Here is a 6,761-nt window from a genome sequence, read left to right on the forward strand (position 1 = left end):
TAACGTGGATCATTGCCAAGTTTTCCAATGTTTGTGGTGTCCACTTTTACCACTAACGTTGGAGAAAAATGTTATTGGTGTTCACGTTTTCTCTTAACGTTGGAGTTTTCTTTTGCTTCTACGTTAACTACCACGTTAACTTAGTTAACGTGGCAAGTAACGTGAGCTATGGATGACTTCACAGGCATTATTGGTGGTCACTTTTCTCATTAACGTTGCAAGCTTTTTACCATCCCACGTTAATGTTTACGTTAACTATGTTAACGTGAATAATAACGTACTTCTTCCTTGCTTCCTTTGCCCTGAAATTAAGCAATTAAAGTGCATCAAAGTTCTAGCCGAAGTCATGAGATAATGCATCATCAATTTATCATGCAATTCTAGCAAAATTCTCATGAAATCATGCAAAGTTCACAATAGTTGCTTGAATCAAGGTGTAAGTGTAATTTCATCCAAAACTTGCCTTATTCACTAAGAAAATGCATGAAACTACCCTAAAACAGTAAAGAAAAGGTTAGTGAAACTGGCCTAGATGCCCTGGCATCACAACACCAAACTTAAGGCTTGCTTGTCCTTAAGCAAGTACTGAAGCATAAGAAGAATGAAATGAAAGAACAAGAAGATAAAATAGAAGTAGAATTCCTGGTTTATGGGGTTTCATGCATAGCAATTTAGGTTCCTCCCCTTATGTTTCAAGCCTTTATCAACTCCTTGGTCACTTTCTTGATTGCATCCTTTGAGACTTCTTTCTTATTCATCCTTCCTTCTTTTTCAAAGTTTATTTTTCTTTTTGCTAAGTACTTTGTGAGAGGGTGACTCTTTATGATAAGCTTTCAGCCAACACTCCCAAACCAGTTGGTTTAAGGTGCTAGGTGTTAAGACACCCCTAAGGACTTACTTCTTCAAGTCTCTTTCCCTCATACATACACACCACAGGCACATGGTTTGTTATTTTTTCTTTCTTGAGACCTTAGTGTCTAGCACCTCTTTGGGTTACTAAGTGTTCTGTAGCAAAGGTTACTCTTGATAGTGGACTTTCAGCTGACAATCCCGGATTAGTTAATCCATGTTACCAAGTGATAAGGCACCCTTAAGAGCTTATTCATCCAAGTATATCCCTTGTACATAAACACCACAGACACATGCCTCAATTTTGAAACCCTTGGTGCCTAGCATTGTTTCTTATTGTGTTTCTTTCTTTTTCACTTTTATTGCTCTTTCTCTTTTCTTATTGGGATCTTATTGTTTAGTTAGTGTCAAAGGATGTATCTCAAACATAGGACTTAGGATAGGTTGTTACTTTCTTTCCTTATTTGGTGAACCAACTTAGCTTACTAATTATCCTACCACAAACATTCAGAATGTACTTCACAAAATAACCCCACTCTTGTTCTTTTCATAACATTTTCTTTTTGATTAACTTAAAGACACAAGCATACAAGTAAGAAAGATGAAAGTGAACACTCAAGACATTAAGCTAGCATTTAACCTAAGCAACGAAACTTAAATGCAGAATTGAAAGTCCTAAACTACTCATGGAAGCATGTTCTATTTCATACATGATTTTCCTTATTTAAAGCTTTGAAAAAGGTAAACTAAGAGGGAACTTTACCACCTTTAATAATCATGTTCCTTTGTCTTGGAATCCTCCTTAACTGCTTGAATCTCCATTCCCCTTGCGCTTTCCTATCAGCTTTTTCCAGAAACCAGCATCATCCATCTTCTTCTTTAACGCTTCCTTTTGCTGTTTCACCTTTCCCTCTTCTTTCTCTGTTAAGTTCTTGCGAACTGCCTCATAACTTGGGATGTCAGGGTGCAAGTTATGCATATGCTCAGTCATATAGTTTAACCTTGCCTGAGTGTTGATGTTGAATTCTTCTCGATGCAGTTGCGTTCCTTCATTGAGCACATTGAATTCGTTGAATGCTTTCATCTGAGCCATCTGGCATTGATTGAGTTCCTGGAGGCATTTATCTTGGCTTTCTTGCCTTTCAGACACTTGATTGATCGCTTGAGTCAGCTGAGAGTAGTACTCTTGTTGTTGCTCCATTAGCTGTTTCTGCCATTCCCCTTGTTGATTCATCCAATTTGTTAGCATTTCCTCTTGACGATCCATTCTCTGAGATTGAAATTGTAACTGTTGTTCTTATCCTTCCATGTATCTTCTTGATAAATCGTCAATGGCTCCTCGGATGTGACCCAAATTGATGTTGGTTGGGTCATGATATCCTTCTTGATGATGTTCTGTTGGTTGGGGTTCTTCTTGGAGAGGTTCTTTTCCTGATGTCTTCTTCCTTAGATGGGGTCTTTTCTGCTGTTGAGTTGGTGTCAAATGCGTTATGCGTTGAAGTGTAAGTGATCTCCCAAGACCTACCCACATTGGATTACTGTCCTAGAAGACTACCTTGGCTTTCGTGCATAATATGAAAATGGTGCTGGGATACCAAAGTCTAGCACCCGAATCACTATTCTCTGCTGATTCTTGAATTCCCTCAGCTATGATTTCGTGCACATTGATTCCCCCACCCTTTATTAAGCAATGTACCATAGTGGCTCTAGCGATGTTGACCTCAAAATTGTTTGCAGCTGGGAGGATGGATCGTCTCACGAGCTCAAACCATCCCTTGGCTTCCGGGGTGAGGTCCCCTCTTTTGATGAACCGGGGCCTCCCATCCAAATACCTTTCCCAGTCACCCGCAATTTCTTCCACTTCATCATCATTGGGGCCATTGTTTATTCTTTCTTGATAGCCGAGCTCAACAAAACGTGGTGATTTCAGCTGGAGAACCCTTGTTATGGCATCAGGGCTGAAATCCACCACTGTTCTTCTTATGTAACTCTTGAAGGTGGGGTTTATGGTCTTATCTTCTCTAACTATATTTGCATAGAATTCCTTGATGAGGTTTGCATTAATTCTTATTTCTGGATTGGTGAGCCTTTGCCAACCTCTTTGCTCAATCTTCTCCCGAATTTGTGGACATTCATCTTCGTTAAACTGGAATGTTGACTCAGGCAGTATCTTTTTGTCCTTTATTCTTTCAAACTTGAGCTCATGGAAGGCTGTTTTGAATCTCCTTCCATCGAAGGGATTGCTCTCCATTGGTTCTTTCCTCTTTTGCTTCTTGGAGCTTAATGATGCCATGAGTGAGAATTGAATTACGAAGATAGTAAAGGCTAGGAGTTTGAAGATAGAGTTCGGTTGGGTTGAGGTAGAATGTGTCTTGGAGGAATGTGTTTTGAGAGAAGGAAAAGCGGTGAGTTGGATGAATAATTGAAGGGGGGCTAGAGCAGTGAGGGTTCCTTATATAGGCTGGTGGTGATAGTTGAATGGTGTAGATCAATGGCACAGCCTTGATAGTGGACAGTTGGGGTTTGGTACGAGGTGAGCACAAGGATCATCATATTTATGAACTAATTGCTTCAGTTTCCAAGATGACCCATATTCATCCTTTCATGACAACATTTTCCAAGGGGGTCTCCTTGAAGACAAGTATATAGCCCCCTTGACTAAAGTGGCCGAACCTCCTTCCATTAGTTGTTCCATCAATCTACTCCAATCCCCCTTTTTCATTTCCTATATATGACAAAAGGGATACAGAAAGTTAATTGAAATTTTGGTGGGAATATTTAAAATATGACAAAAGAAAAAAAAATTTTTTTGATATGATCTTCATGAAGACAAAACAACTGACTCCCTTAATGCTCATATATGCACATTGGTGACACCAAACTTAGTTTGTGATCATGTGGTGTTCAAGGATTTAAATCAAGATTCTTAGCCCAAAATGACATAATTTGTGTTCATGCCATCTTGATGTGCCTTGAACACCAAACTTGTTATTCACTATATGTTGCATATAAGAATTTTGTTAAATGTTTGTCAAAGTTGTTTTGAAATTCATGATCTGACTTTATTAACTAACACTAAAGAATTTAAAAGAATGGATAAGAATCATGGGTTGCCTCCCATGAAGCGCCTCTTTAACGTCATTAGCTTGACGGTTGACCCTTGTCAGGGTGGTTGGTGGTGCTTGAAATCCTCCCCTCTTGCAGTGTGTTTGTCTCTAGTGGATTTGTTGAGAAGTTTATCTCCTGGGGAGAAATCCTCTGTAGGGGTCTTCTTGTTTCTCCATCTTCTGGGTACTTTCTTCCTTGTTTCTCTTGATGCTGTCTTGCTTTCTATAGACTCTTTCTCTAAGGGATCCTTGTTGTTGACTTTGCATGACTCTGGTGGTTCTGGTTCCCTTTGGATCACCTTTGAATGTGGTTCTTCCTGAATATATGGCTTTCCAACCCATGGGATTTCCAGTTGTGTTGTTTGCGCTTCACTGCTTGTTTATTGCATTAGTGCTTCATTCCGCTCTTCTCTTGATTCTTTGTTTTCTTGACTTGCTTCTTTGAGAGGTTGAAAACATTAAAAGTGAGCTGCTCATCATGTATTCTCAGTACTAGCTCTCCTCGCTCTACATCTATGAGTGCTCTGGCTGTGGCTAAGAATGGTCTTCCCAGAATGATGGGGTAAATAGGATTCTCATCCATTTCCAGAACAACAAAATCTGTGGGCAGATAATAGCTCCCAACTTTCACTAGCATATTTTCAACCACTCCTATTGCTTGTTTTTTAGTTTTGTCAGCCAATCTGATAATTACATCAGTAGGAGTTAGTTCATTGATTTGGAGCTTCTTCATGAGGGAGAGAGGCATTAGGTTGATGCTTGCTCCCAAGTCACAAAGCCCTTTGTCAATCATTGTTTCTCCTATGGCACAAGGAATGTGGAAACTCCCTGGATCCTCCTTCTTTTTTGGGTGGTCCTGGTTGAATGAGAGCACTGTAATCCCTGTTCATCTTTATTGTTTGTCCACCCTTCAATGGACTTTTTCTGGCTAGTAGCTCCTTTATATACTTGATGTAGAAAGGCATTTGCTGGAGGGTTTTAATGAATGGTATATTTACATCAAGAGATGCAAACATATCAAGGAACCTTGAATACATTCTCCCTGCTACACCACCTTTAAGCCTGTGGGGAAAAGGTGCATATGGGTTCAATACCTCCTTCTTATTCAGCTCTTCCTTGGATGTAGGTTGGGGTGTATAGCTTCCTTTCTCCTGGCTTTCCTTTTGATTATTTTGGAGGTGTTCTACTCCATTCATACTCCCCTAATCACTTGTGGTTATCATTTTGCATTCTTCCCATCTCACTTTCTTTGTTTCTTCTCTTGGATTCTTTTCTGTATCACTGGGGAATCTATCAGTGGGTTTGGGAATTTTTTGAGATAGATATCCTACTTGGGACTCCAATCTCTTGATGTTTTCTCCTTGGTTCTTGATATTGGCTCGCACTTCTTCCTTAAACACTTTGTTGTCTTGGACTTCTCAGCATAAGTTTTCAAGTAGAGCCTCAATCTTTGAGAGCCTATCATCTGTTAATGATGGTGAGTTAATATTAGGTGGTTGAGAAGGTTGGTTAGATGGATGTTGGTAAGATCCCTATGAGGTTTGTTGATGAGTTGCATTGTTGTTGGAATTGAGGTTGTGGCGTCTCTGATCTTGCCCTTGGTCTTGTTGGTTTCCCCATCCAAAGTTGGGGTGATTTCTCCATCCAGAGTTGTAAGTTTTGGAGTATGGATCATGAACTTGTCTAGGTGAGTTTCCAACATAGTTGGCTTGCTTCAAGTCACCTTCTTCTCCTATGTTCGCTCCTTCTTGAGCTGACGATGAAGTGAAGGCTGCTGCAACTTGGTTTTCCTCCACCTTCTTGGTAAGATCTGCTAGCTACTTGGTGATCATCTTATTTTGAGCTAACAATGCATCCATGTGGTTCAGCTCCATTACTCCTTTGGTGTTACTTCTTTCGGAGGCATAGAAGTAGTCATTCTCAGTAACTGTTTCAATGACATCTATGGCTTCTTCAATGGTTTTCTTCTTGTTTAGAGAGCTTCCTGATGAATGATCCACAGCCTTCTTTGACTCATAGGAAAGACCTTCATAGAAAATGTGAAGTTGAACCCATTCATTGAACATATCTGGTGGGCATCTTCTTGTTAAGTCTTTGAACCTCTCCCATGCTTCATAAAGAGTCTCACCATCTTGTTGCCTGAAAGTTTACACCTCAGCCCTTAGCCTGTTGATCCTTTGCGAAGGGTAAAATCTTGCCAAAAATTTTTTTACCACATCTTCCCAATTTGTTAAACTCTCATTTGGGAAGGATTCAAGCCATTTGGATGCCTTGTCCCTGAGTGAAAAAGGAAACAAGAGCAGCCTATAGACATCCGGATGGACTCCGTTAGACTTCACAGTGTCACAAATTCTCAGGAAGGTGGTTAGATGTTGATTGGGGTCTTCTTGAGCACTTCCTTCAAATGAACAATTGTTCTGAACAAGGGTGATGAGCTGGGTTTTAGTTTGAAATTGTTGGCATGTATGGTGGACTTCTGAATGCTACTTCCACAGTTTCCTGAATTAGGATGGATATAGGAGCCTAGAACTCTCCTTTCTTGCCCAACACGGTTTGCATGGCCTTCTAGCATGGTTGTGAGCTTCTTCTTCATGATTGTTCTCCAAATTTTCTTCCATATTGGGTTCAAAGTATTCTTCCTCTTCCTCAGCACCAATAATTCTTTTCCCTCTTGCTTCCCTTCTTAGTCTCCAAAGGGTCCTTTCAGGTTCAAAATCGAAGGATGTTGAAACTCCTTCTCTTCTCCCTGTCATACAACAGACAGATTGCACAACAGGAGATAAAATGAAGAAACTATTCTTGTTA

The 6,761-nt window shown here is 40.0% G+C and overlaps 1 non-coding gene across 1 annotated transcript; it reads left to right on the forward strand.

The window, feature by feature from the left end:
* Nucleotides 1-6,017: 6,017 nt before the first annotated feature.
* Nucleotides 6,018-6,124, forward strand: LOC112798599 (small nucleolar RNA R71). The gene has a single exon (XR_003200205.1). It is a non-coding gene; the product is annotated as a small nucleolar RNA R71 (small nucleolar RNA).
* Nucleotides 6,125-6,761: the final 637 nt, after the last annotated feature.

This window comes from Arachis hypogaea, chromosome 4 (genome assembly GCF_003086295.3).
Source record: "Arachis hypogaea cultivar Tifrunner chromosome 4, arahy.Tifrunner.gnm2.J5K5, whole genome shotgun sequence".
NCBI lineage: Eukaryota > Viridiplantae > Streptophyta > Magnoliopsida > Fabales > Fabaceae > Arachis > Arachis hypogaea.